The 13,506-nt window shown below is 40.2% G+C and overlaps 1 protein-coding gene and 1 pseudogene across 1 annotated transcript in view; both read right to left on the reverse strand.

The window, feature by feature from the left end:
- ABCB7 (ATP binding cassette subfamily B member 7) overlaps nucleotides 1-13,506 on the reverse strand; it is a 114,541-nt gene that overhangs the window by 59,790 nt on the left and 41,245 nt on the right. The window lies entirely within an intron of this gene.
- On the reverse strand, nucleotides 2,345-7,893 carry LOC102758053 (annotated as a pseudogene).

The raw sequence follows: 13,506 nt of genomic DNA on the forward strand, positions 1-13,506 counted from the left end.
AATGAACGCACAGAAAGGGAAATGAAAAAAAAATTCCATTTATCAGTGCACCAGAAAAATTAAGATAACTGTGAATAAATTTAACTAAGGATGTAAAAGACCTCTACTCCAATAAGTATAGGACATTGAAAAAAGAGACAGTGGAAGATCTAAGCAAATGGAATTATATACCATGTTCATGGATTGGTAGAATAAACATCATTAAAATGTCCATACTACCCAAATCTATCTGCAATCCCCATTAAAATACCAACGGCATATTTCTCAGACCTAGAACAAACTGTCCAAAAATTTATATTGAATAAAAAAAAATCCCAAATAGCCAGAGCAATTTGGAGATAGAAGAGCAAAGTTGGAGGGATGACAATACCACATATCAAGTTATATTACTGTTGGTGGGAATGCAGACTGGTATAGTCACTGTGGAAAGCAGTATGGAGTTTCCTCAAAAAGTCAAAACAGAATAGCCTTTTGACCCACCAATCTACATCTGGGAATATATCCTAAGAATCCCGAAAAAACAATCAGAATAAATATATGAACTCCTATGTTCATAGCAGCATTATTTAAAATAGCCAAGATCTGGAAGCAGCCCAAGTCCCCATCAGTAGATGACTATATAAAGAAGCTGTGGTACATATACACAGTGGAATACTACGCAATTTTAAAAAAGTGTTACACTTTTCAAAGGAATGGATGTACCTAGAGATTATTATGCTAAGCAAAATAAGCCAGTCAGAAAATGACGAATACCATATTATCTCACTTATATGTGGAATCTAATGAATAAAATAAACGGATAAACAAAATAGAACTAGAGGCATGAATACATGGAACAGATTGACAGCTGTCTGAGGGGAGCGGGGTGGGGGATTGTATAAAAGAAGGTGAAGAGATTAGTCAAAGAACATATATCTATGGCCCATGGATACAGACAACAATGTGGTGAAGGTCAGTGAGCACTGTGGGGGCTGGGTGGAGGAAAGCACAGGGTTGGGGCGGTGGGGAACATTGGTAATAGTGTAAGCAATAAAAAATAGACATTTCCCCTTTAATCTTTATAATAAGTTAAGTGTTTAATACTCTTTTGAAAAAAGGTTGCACTTTGCCCCTTCTGTCTGTCTATTTTGTCATCCTACTCAAAGTTTAGCATACTTTTGTCTTTTTGTTTCAGGTACAATTGCTCCATTCAATATTTCTTGAAATGCAGATCTTGTGGAGGTAAATTCTCTTAGCTTTTTTCCTCTCTGGGATTGAATATCTTTGTTACAGAAATTATTAAATAGTAGTACAAATCAGCATCAAAAATTTGTAAGGAGTTAGAACAGGATGTAGGGTCAGAATAGATTGTTCATTTCATGGTCTCAAGATATGTGAAAAACTTTCCCTGAGACACATTGATCAATATACATCTCAGCCCTAACCAGTTTGGCTCAGTGGATAGAGCATTGGCCTGCGGACTGAAAGGTCCCAGGTTCGATTCTGGTCAAGGGCATATACCTTGTTTGCAGGTACATCCCCAGTGGGGGGTGTGCAGGAGGCAGCTGAATCGATGTTTCTCTCTCGACACCTGCCCCTGGGCGTCCGGCGGAACCCGTGTCTACAGCCCGCCCGGCATCGGCACGGTGCACTGACACGAGTGGCGGTTCCACGTGAATAGCCACGTTGATTTCGGGTGGTATGGCAAGACGCTTCCTTTTTAAATACATTCATAAAAGAACAAAGTTGGTTTAAAAATTAAGTAAATTGACTTAATTTTGGTACGGCGATATGGCAAAAACTAGACAGGCTTTCACCAAAGAGTGAACTGTGGGAACATTGCTGCGATCCAGTCACCCTCCTGCTTAAACATGTTTCAGCGATTTTTTTTAGTTTTATTCATTTCAAACGGGCCGAATCCAGCCCGCGGGCCGTAGTTTGCCCACAGCTGACTAACCCGATGTCTTTTAGAAATAGAATCAAAACCATACCAAATATTAATAGTCAGCAAGATTGCATTGTAAGATTTGAAATTGAGTGATTTTCCTCAGAGTTGTCAACCTCCAATTAGGAGCAAAATTGTAAAGTGAGTAGGCTTGAAGAAAAAATACCTTTTTGAGAGAAATTAGCTATTTCTAAAATGATTCAGGTCTTTCCCCTATTTTCATGTTCTAAGACATTATTGCTGTTTGCTTCACACCTTTACCCACAATTTCTCTAAGAGAAGGAGAATAATCAAAAAAGCAAGTGTCTTATCACCTTACCTTTTAGAAATCCTACTGTCTTGTAGCAGATAACCTCACATTAAAACTTACAAGGTATTCATCAACCCTTGAAGAAAAAATTGTATTTATTGACCTAGAGCAGAAAATTAGGAAGGTTGGAACAATCTCTAAATCTGATTAAAATGAGGTTAAAAAAAAATCAGTCCTTCTATTTTATCAGGCTATACCACTCTCTGGTTCCCCCATCAGGCCTGTTTCTGGAATAAATAAGGGGTGGGAAGGAAGAATCCATGTAGCACAATAAGTACTCCATTGCTTGAACACTTTGCTTTGTGCCTTGAGGGCTTTTGAGAAAAATTGATACAATAAATGAATGAACAAATGAACGAATAAATGAATAAATAAAACACAACTCTGGCAGATTTAACACAATTGAGGGGACAGAGCAAGATTAATAGGGGGAAAGGAGAAAAAGGAAGAGGCTTGAAAGGGAAGACAATGAGAGCACTATGGGTGATAAAAGTCTTGGGCTTAGAGTTAAGTCCAGTTCAAAGGAGTGGATGCTGGCAATGGGGGTGCTCCAGAACTTGAAGGTGCTGCACTAAAAGAGGGCATCACCTTCAGGGATTTTCTCCTGCTCTGTTTCACTTCCTTGCTGGATCATTCTGACAATTCTGCTGTCCTTGACCTTGTAGGTCGATGTATCTGACAGATCCAGACTTTCCAGCTCTGACAGATCCAGCTCTAGAATGGGAATCTTCCAGAAAAGAAAGGAGCTATACTGGCTATTCACAGGGAGACCCTCATAACTGTTATCAATGAATTACTAGTCTGCATTCCAAAGATGGAGGGAGGACCTGGCTCTGGTCCCTGCTGTGGGATAGAGAGAAAGGCAACAGTGGGGACTTTGCTGGCTTTGTCTTCTTGCTCTCCATCTTCTGTGATTCAGTTTTTGTTTTTGACTGGGTAAGTCTTTATTTCTCCTTCCTATCCAAAGCATAACTTTGCTGAATATAGAGTGTGTGGCAAAAGTAGATTAACAGTTGCCAATATGGAAAATTATATAATCCTATATAATAAAAGGCTAATAAGCAAATTGACAGAACAGCAGAATGACAGGTCGCTATGATGCACACTGACCACCAGGGGGGCAGACACTAAATGCAGGACCTGCCCCCTGGTGGTCAGTGTGCTCCCACAGGTGGAGCATGGCTCAGTTAAAAGCCAGGCTCATAGCTGGCGAGTGCAATGGTGGTGGCAGGAGCTTCTCCTTTTTCCGCTGCAGCGCTAAGGATGTCTGACAGCGGGGAGCAGGCCTAAGCTGTCAGTTGGACATCCCCCGAGCGCTCTCGGACTGCAAAAGGACGCAGACTGGGCTGAAGGTCTCCCCCCGCCCCCGCCCCCACCCGAGTGTACGAATTTTGTGCACCGGGCCTCTAGTAATTAATAATAACACAATAACAAATTGTTTCCCTTATTCACAAGTGTAAACCTCTTTTGCTTCACCTTGTATTACTCTTGGCCAATGGTTTCTCTCTTTCAATATTTTGAACATTTCATCCATCTCCTGGCTTATAAAGTTTCTGATAAAAGGCCTGATGAAAATCTAATTTGGTTTCCTGTCTAGGTTACTCTTTTTATCCTTGACGCCTTTAGAAATTTTACTTGTCATTAATTTTTAACAATTTTAATATAATGTATCTTGAACAAGATCATTTTGCATAAATAACTAGGTGTTCTGTTAACTTCTTGAATTCAGGGATCCAGTTCTTTGCTTAGGTTTAAGAAGTATTCATCAATTATTTGTTTGAATATGCTCTCTGTATTGTTCTCACTCTTTTCTCCTTCTGGTATATCCAACATCTTTATGTTGCTCTTTCTATTGGAGTCAGATAATTCTCAAAGAGTTGTTTTAATTTATAAACTCTTAGTTCTCTCTCTCCTGAGTCATTTCTAGGTTTCTATCTTTGAGCCCACTAATTCTCTCTTCCATGTGCTCAGGTCTATATCTAATGCTAATACATTCTTCATCCCATTTATTAATTTTTTCAGCTCCAGAATTTATATTTTGTTTGTTTTTTTGTTTTAGTTTCCATCCCTTTGGTAAAAGGAGGGAAACTTCATTGATTTTCTTTCTGAACTCATCGCCTTCGCTAGTTCTCTTGTGTGTTATTGAGCTTCCTCATAGCTACAATCATAAATTTTCTGTCCTTTCAGTCACAGTCTTCTACAGCTTTGGTTTCTGGAGACTTTTCTTTTAGTACTCCCATGTAACCTTGGTTTTTCAGGGTATTTGATAGATTGTTTCTGCCTGCACATTTGAGGTAGTGAACTCTTTTTTCATTTAGATACTAGAGGCCCGGTGCACGAAATTCGTGCATGGTGGGGATGGGTGGGTGCTCCCTCAGCCGGCCTGCAACGACGCCAGAGTCCCTCGCCCCAGCCCCCAATCTGAGGCTCCTCCCATCCCTCTGGGAAAGGGGGTGGGACTGAGAGGTTGGCCGTTCCCACCTGTTTGCCAGCCCCACCCACTGCCGCCACCAACCCCCAGTTCCCCATTCCCCATCGGGTGATCTGAGCCTGTAGGCCAGGGGGAGAAACCGAGAAGTTGGCCGTTTTTGCCCGCTTGCCAGCCCCACTTCCCACTGCAGGTCGCCCTCTGTATGTGGGGCGACCAGCAGGCTGGGGGCCTTGGCCTGGCGCCGCCCACATCCACCGCCACCCACCCCTGGTTACCCATTCTCCATCGAATTATCGGAGCCTGCCGGCCAGGAAAAACGACCAAGAGGTTGGCCAGCAGGCCCTGATCAGGGCCTGCGAGCTGGGGGCAGCTCCTGCGTTGAGTGTCTGCCCTCTGGTGGTCAGTGCAAGTTATAGTGACTGTTTGTTCCACTGTGTGGTCAATTTGCATATTACCCTTTTATTACATAGGAGGATGACTTTGCTATCAACAATTTTGAGCATTTATTGATAGGCAGGTACTTTCTTTTGTCTACCAGTGAATGGTATTTGAATGCAAACTTTTTTCTCTTACTAGCACTTTTTTTTGCATTTGGGATTGAGGTGAAATGGCATCACTTAGGTTAAGGAATATGCCACACACTCACTGGGATTGTGGGTGTCCCCTCTGTGACTGGCTTGCCTAAATTACCGGCACCATCACTGTGGTGAAGAAATGTGGGAGTGGGGAAGAAATGATATTGCAAGTTCCCTGTGCTATTTACTTCTTACTAATGTTGTTGGCCTCCCTATGTGTTTGAAGGTGTCTCCACTGCTGCTACTAGACTGTTAGGATGGGTGAGGAAAGGAAATCAAGATTTTGCTGCTTAGGCTGTGCCACTCTGCCAACAAGAGAACTGGGCACAAACTGTGCTGTCTCTGGGTAAAAGCTTTCTTTCATGGGCTCTGCTGGGAAGCATGAGGCAGATTTGCTTTCTGCAGTGCTACTATCTGACCCTGAAATGCCACCAGCAATTAATTATCTTGGGCACCACCAGACAGTCTGTGACTTCTTAGCTTTCTTTGCCAGGCTCTTCGGGGAAGGGTGCAACTAGGGAGGCAAGCTTCTGAGCCACCCATTCTGATGGGTCTGACATGATGGGGAATGAGGAAGCAAGATGTCTTTTCATGGGGGATAACTACATCTGCTTCTCTTATGCTCCAGGCTACACTGTACAGGTTGCATCCCAATTTCTCCATTACTTCCATGCACTATGAAGCCAGGATAGGCACTGAGCTTAATCTTAGGAAACTGTCTCTGTCCTTTCTCCATACAGGCTCCATTGCTCATTACAATCTACCATCCTTGGATTTTTCAGTTGTGTCTGTATGTTGAAAAAGGGATCAGTTTTGGGGTTTTAGAAGTCCGACTAGTTGTAATTTATATTATTCTATTACATTTATTTTTATTACATATATTTGGGTGACAATGGGGAACAGGATGATATGTTTAAGGTGTGGACTGTTATGTTACAAAATGTGTATATTGTACTGTGTGCCCACCAACCAAAGTCAAATCATCTCCCCTCACCATATATTAGCCTCCCTTCATCCCCTGAACTCCACTAACCCCTTCCTCTGGTGACAATGAGATAGCTGTTTCTGTCCACAACTTTCAGTTATATATCTCACATATGAATGAAATCATATGGTTCTTAGATTTGTCTGCCTGAGTTGTTTCACTCAGCATAAATTCTCAAGATCTATCCATGTTATCGCAAATGGCAATACTTCATCTTTTGTTATACCTCAGTAGTATTCCATTGTATATAAATACATCTTCCTTATCCATAATCATATCGAAGGACACCTTGGTTGCCTCAGTGTCTTGGCCAATGTGAATAATACTGTAATGAACACAGGGGGGCATCCATCTTTAAGAATACATTCATTCATTCATTCATTTATTTATTTATTTTGGTATATACTCAGGAGAGGCAGTGCTAGGTCATATGGTAGCTCTATTCTTAATTTTTGAAGGAATTGCAAGACTGTTTTCCATTGTGGCTGTACCAGTCTACATTCCCACAAGCAGTGAATGATGGTTCCCTTTTCTCCACAACCTCTCCAACACTTGTTAGTGCTTTTCCTTTTTATCAGAGTCACTCTAACAGGTGTGAGATGGTATCACATTGTAATTTTGATTTGCATTTCCATAAATGCTAGTAAGGTTGAACATCTTTTCATGTATCTATTGGCTTATATGTCTTCTTGGGAGAAGTGCCTGTTCAAGTACTCTTCCCATTTTTTAATTAGGTTGTTCGTTTGTTGTTGAGTGTTATGAGTTCTTTGTATATTTTATGTATTAAACCTTTGATGGAAATAGTATTTGCTAATATCATCTCCCTTCTGGTTGGCTGCCTCTTTGTATTGTCAGTTTCTTCTGCAGTGCAGAAGCCTTTTAGTTTGATATAGTCCAATTCATTTATTTTTGCTTCTACTTCCCTTGCCTTTGAAGTTAAGTTCTTAAAATGTACTCTAAGATCAAGATAAGCACATAAGTTTTGTACCTGAGCTTACTTCTATGTAATTTATTATTATTATTATTATTATTATTATTATTAGGGTTTATAAGGTGAGTTTATATTTTCAGATTCTCTGGTAGGGACATTTTACAACATAATTATGGTTTGTATAGCCTGGTTAACTTCCTCCTTGAAGACGAAGCGCAGCGAAGTGTTTTATTAGTTATTGCTAATCACATTGTTCACACAACACCTCTATCAGTAACGTTCCCTTTGAACTGTACGGTTATGTGGACCTGTGTTGTGCCATCGAAAACCATCATCCTATAGGCTCTTTTTCCGGGAGGCGCCTGAAGCACACACAGAACTTTTATAAAATAAAAGTACTGCATGTCTCCGGCCCTTAATATACTGAGCACCAACCCCTGGTAAATGACAAAGACAGCAACCAATCACCAGGCAGAATCTCAATGCCTCAGCCAATAAGAATATGGGGGGTGGGGTTACACTAAAGCTCCCGGTGACTTCCCCCGCACCCCAGAAACCCAGGTGGTGGGAGACTGGACAGGAATTGAACTCCGAGGATCTCGTTACCCCCGGTTGCAGCTGTTGTCCTCCTCATTCTTCCATTCGCTGTAGTGCTCATGGCCCTTTCCATTCCCTTCCATCATCTGCAGCCACAGAGGGGCCGGTGACTTCATTGCTGTCTCACTCTCGTCCACCATCTTGAGTTCATGTAATTTATTGTTTCAAATATTTTTAGATCTTTAATCCATTTTGAGTTAATTTTTGCACATAGGGGCAAAGTGTAATCCAGTTTTATTCTTTTGTATGTGGCTTTCCAATTTTCTCAGCACCATTTATCAAAGAGACTTTCATTACTCCATTGTGTTTTTCTGGGACTTGGTCAAAAATTATCTGCCCATATGCATGTGGTTTTATATCTCAATTGAGCTCTCAATTCTGTTACATTGATCTGTACCTCTTGTTTTTCTGCCATTACCATGGTGTTTTGATTATCATAGCTCTATAGTATAATTTGAAGTCAGGCAGTGTGATACCTCAGGCTTTGTTTTTTTTCTTCTCAGAATTGATTTAGCTATTTGGGGTCTTTTGTGGTCCCATACAAATCTGATAATTTTTTGTAAACTGTATATTACTTTAGGTAATGTGGCCATTTTTAACTATGTTGATTCTTCCCATCCATGAACACGGGATATTTTCCCATTTTGTTGTTGTGCCTTTTATACTCTTTTATTTTTTTAAATATATTAAAAAAAGATTTTTATTGATTTCAGAGAGGAAGAGAGAGGGAGAAATAGAAACGTCAAAGATGATAGAGGATCCATTGATCGGCTGCCTCCTTCCTGCCCCCTACTAGGGATTGAGGCCCCAACCCAGGCATGTGCGCTTGATTGGAATTGAAACCGAAACCCTTCAGTCCGCAAGCTGACATTCTATCCACTGAACCAAACCAGTTAGGTCCCTTTTATAATCTCTTTTAATACTTTGCAGTTTTCAGTATATAGGTCTTTCATGGTTTTTGTTAAGTTTATTGCTAGGTATTTTATTTTTTTGGTTGCAATTGCAAAAGGAATTGTAGGTTTGTTTGTTTTCATTTCTTTTCCTGACATTTTGTTGTTAGTATACAGGGAGGCAATGGATTTTTGCACATTGATTTTATATCTTGGAACTTGTCAAAGATGATAGAGGATCCATTGATCGGCTGCCTCCTTCCTGCCCCCTACTAGGGATTGAGGCCCCAACCCAGGCATGTGCGCTTGATTGGAATTGAAACCGAAACCCTTCAGTCCGCAAGCTGACATTCTATCCACTGAACCAAACCAGTTAGGTCCCTTTTATAATCTCTTTTAATACTTTGCAGTTTTCAGTATATAGGTCTTTCATGGTTTTTGTTAAGTTTATTGCTAGGTATTTTATTTTTGTTGTTGCAATTGCAAAAGGAATTGTAGGTTTGTTTGTTTTCATTTCTTTTCCTGACATTTTGTTGTTAGTATACAGGGAGGCAATGGATTTTTGCACATTGATTTTATATCTTGGAACTTTGCTGTATTTATTTCAAGTAGTTTTTTGGTGGACTCTTTAGGGTTTCCTATGTTCAGAATCATGTCATCTGATAAAAGTGACACTTACTTCTTCCCTATTTGGATGCCTTTTATTTCTTTTTCTTAGCTTCTAGGTTTGGGTAGGACTTCTAGAACTATGTTGAATAGGAGTGGTGAGAATGGGTATCCTTGTCTTGTTCCTGATTTTAGATGAAAAGCTTTCAGTTTTTTGCCATTGAGTACAATACTAGCTGAAGTTTTATTGTATACTAGAGGCCCAGCACATGAAATTCATGCACTCGGGAGAGGGGTGTCCCTCAGCCTGGCCTGTGCCCTCTGCAATCCAGGAGCCCTCAAGGGATGTCGAATTGTCGGATGTCTGTGGGGAGTGGGCCTAAGCCGGCAGTCGGACATCTCTAGCACTTCCATGGAGTTGGGAGAGGCTCCCACCACCACCACTGCACTTGCCAGCTGTGAGGCCGGCTTCTGGCTGAGTGAACTCTCCCTGTGGGAGCACAATGACCACCAGGGGCAGCCCCTGTGTTGAGTGTCTGCCCCTGGTGGTCAGTGCACGTCATAGCGATCAGTCATTCTGCCATTAGGTCGATTTTCATATTAGCCTTTTATTATATAGGATTATGCCATTTACCTCTTTATCCCCAATTAGTCTTTTATTATATAGGATGGCCTTTATTATGTTGAGGTACTTTCCTTCTATTCCTATTCTATTTAGTGTTTTAATCATAAATGGATGTTGTATTTTATAAAATACTTTTCCAGCATCTACTGATAACATAATATGATTTTTATCCACTTTTATTGATGTGGTGCATTACATTAATTGAATTGCATATGTTGAACCATCCCTGTACCTCTGGAATGAACCCCACTTGATCATGATGTATCATTTTTTTATGTATTGTATTTGATTTGATAGTATTTTGTTTAGGATTCATCAGAGATATTGGTCTATAGTTTTCTTTTCTTCTGTTATCCTTGCCAGGTTTTTGCTACTAGAGTTATGTTGTCTTCATTAAATATGTTCAGAAGTGTTGTCTGTTCCTCAATTTTTTGGAAGAGTTTCAGAAAGACAGGTTTTATTTATTTAGAAGTAATTTTTATTGTTGATATTATTACAGATGTCTCCCATTTCCCTTCCTTTACCCTCCACCTCCCAGGCCCAATTCACTCCCCCAGTTCTTCACTACCCTATTGCCCAAGGCCATGCATTAGTATATAAGTTCTTTGGTTTATCGCTTCTTGTTCCTCCGCCACCCATCCCCTCCCCCACTTTGTCCCCACATCAAGATATGTCAGTCTGTTCTATGCCTCCATGCTTCCAGCCAATACATTTTATTCTTAAGATTCCACAAATAATGAGATCGTGTGATGTTTGTCTTGCTCAGATTGGCTTATTTTACTTAGCATAATATTCTCTAGGTCCATTCATTCTGTCACAAAGTGAAAGAGATCCCCCTTTTTTACAATTGCATAGATTTAAAAAATTTTGAATGTTTGGTAGAATTCACTGGTGAAGCCATCTGGTCCTGGGCTTTTAAATTTAGGGAGGTTTTAGATGGTTGTTTAAATTTCCTCGATGATTATCAGTCTATTTAGATTTTCCAATTCTTCATGATATACTCTAGGAAGGTTATATATTTTGGGTGATCTTACTTTTAGCATTGCAACCTTATGCTTTTTGTTTCAGGTAGAACTGCCTTGTATATTTCCTGCAATTAAGATTTTCTAGTGATTAAATCCCTCTGTTTCTGTATGTCTGGGAAAGTATTTATTCTTCATATCTAAAGGATAATTTTGCTGGATATATTATTTTTGGCTGGCAATTTCTCTCTTTCAGTTGTTTGAATATTTGGTTCCACTCTTGTAGAGTTTCTGCTGATATGTCAGACAAAATTCTGATGGGTTTTCCTTTGTAGGTCACTTCCTACTTTGAGATTTTTATGTCATTATTTTTTACAATTTTAATACAATGTGTCTTGGAGAGAGCCTCTTTCGATTGAAGTAACTAGGTGTTCTGTTTGCTTCTTGGATTTGAGAATCTAGCTCTTTCCATAGGTTTGGGAAGTTCTCTTCCACTATTTGTTTGAGTATCTCTGTTCCTCTCTCCTTCTGGTATTCTTATAATTCTTATGCACTTTTTCTAATGGATTCAGATAGTTCTTGTAGGTCTCTTTTATTTATTTTTATGGTCAGGTCTCTTTCTTCTTCCATCTTTGTCATTTCTAGATTCCTATCTTCAATGTCACAAATACTTTCTTTCATCTGGTCAGCTCTGTTTCCTATGCTCAGTTCACTCCTAATCTCTAATTTCATGCTTCATTTCCAGGATTTCTGATTGGTTCTTTTTAAAAAATTTCAAGATCTTTTGTAAAGTACTCATCTAGTTCATTAATTTGTTTAATGAGTGCAGTGAATTGCCTGTCTTTATTTTCTCACATCTCCTTGAGTATTTTCAGACCTGCAATCTTGAATTCTCTGTCATTTATATAACATATTTCCATGTGTTCCAGCTTGCTTTCTAGAGATTTTTCATTTTCTTTCTAGAGTCCTCATTACCTTGGTTATTCATGGTAATTGCTAGTCTCCTCTGTCTAGGCATCTATCAAATTACTGTCCTTTCTCTAGCAGCTTTCTATGAAGAGGTTTTTCTCCTATTTTCCGGTAGGTGTCACTGAATCACAAGATTTTTACCTCTATGATCTCCCAGAGCTGAACTTCTTGGGTTTCTGTCAGACAGTACAGACAGTACAGACATGATGCTTGTGGGTGGGATTTGTTTTGACCAGCCGGGACTTCAGCCACAGCGCCATTTACCCCAACTGGGGATCAATCATAGAGGGGGAAAAAACATTTCTACTGCAATAGCCCTCTGTTTTCAGATAATGTGCTCCTCACCCCAACACCAAGGACAAGTGGAGGCTAGTTTGGGGAGTCCATGGGGCGGCAAAGCTCTATTGCTTCATTTCTTTGCCTGAAACACCCACACCTGACAGCAGAAAGCTGCAGCAGAAACCCTATGTTGTGTCCTTGTCCCCTATCTTGTGTCCTTATCAAAGCGTCTCAGTTGGCTCAGCTGCTATTCACACTGCTACCCCTGCTGGAGAGCCCACCAAGACTCTCTGTTCTTATCAGCCCACAGAAGCATCTGCTACCACCAGGTTCCTCCCCTCTCCCCTCTCCGGCAGAGCTGTTACCCACCTCCTGGCTTCAGGGCTACATCTGTTGCCCTCTGGGCTCTCCTCCCTTCTTGCCTCTCCATTTATTCCCAGTTGTCCACCTTAAGGACTCCATATTCTCTCAACACTCACTCACTGACTTACCCAGAGCAACTTCCAGTCCTGCAAACTCCATTTGTGGTAAGTGCCCTATATAGGTGTATCATTTTATATATCCTTTATACTGTATTTTTTCCTGTACCTTTTCTATGTTTATATATGTTTATATACACAAATACTTATCAACTATAATGATAACAGTGTAATATGCTAATTAGACCACACATCCTTTCAGTCGACCTTCTGGATAAAGCCGCGGCGGCAGGGGCTGAGGAGGCCACTGCAGTGGCCGGTGCCGAGCCCCTTGCACGAATTTTGTGCATTGGGCCTCTAGTTGTGTTATAATTGCCCAGAGTATTCAGTATAGTAACATGTACTGGTTTGTAGCCTAGGAGCAATAAGCTATATCATAGAGCTTAGGTATGTAGTAAGCTAAAGCATCTAGGTTCCTGTAAATGCACTTTACATTATTTTCACAATGTCAAAATCACCTAACAATGCATTTCTCAAAACATATCCCTTTTTTTTAAGTGATGCACGGCTATAATGTAATTTATCAGTTTAACAGGCTAAAGAAAATATATCAAATAATATCAATAGATGCAAAAAAACTATGGGACAAAATCTAGCACCTATTCATGATAAAAACTTTCAGCAAGCTGGAAAAAGAGGGGTATTTCTTCAACTTGTTTAACCCTTTTGGTACAGGGGAGCGCGATCACGCTTCTCCTGCAGTGTCACTATTAGATGCTAGTAGTTCACTCTTTATTGACAGATGGCACCTAAGTGCAGATTACTTATGATGCCAAATGTTTGTAGTTCTAAAATTGACCACAGGCATTGAGGACACAAGAATCCTATGCAAAACGGTACCGAGCAATATTCATTTAGGAATTGTGTACTTTACTGCATATAAATTATACTTCATTAAAGTCTGTTATCAGGAGAACCAAGATGGCGGCATAGGTTAAGACCG

This window comes from Myotis davidii, unplaced genomic scaffold (assembly GCF_000327345.1).
Source record: "Myotis davidii unplaced genomic scaffold, ASM32734v1 scaffold1409, whole genome shotgun sequence".
Lineage (NCBI taxonomy): Eukaryota > Metazoa > Chordata > Mammalia > Chiroptera > Vespertilionidae > Myotis > Myotis davidii.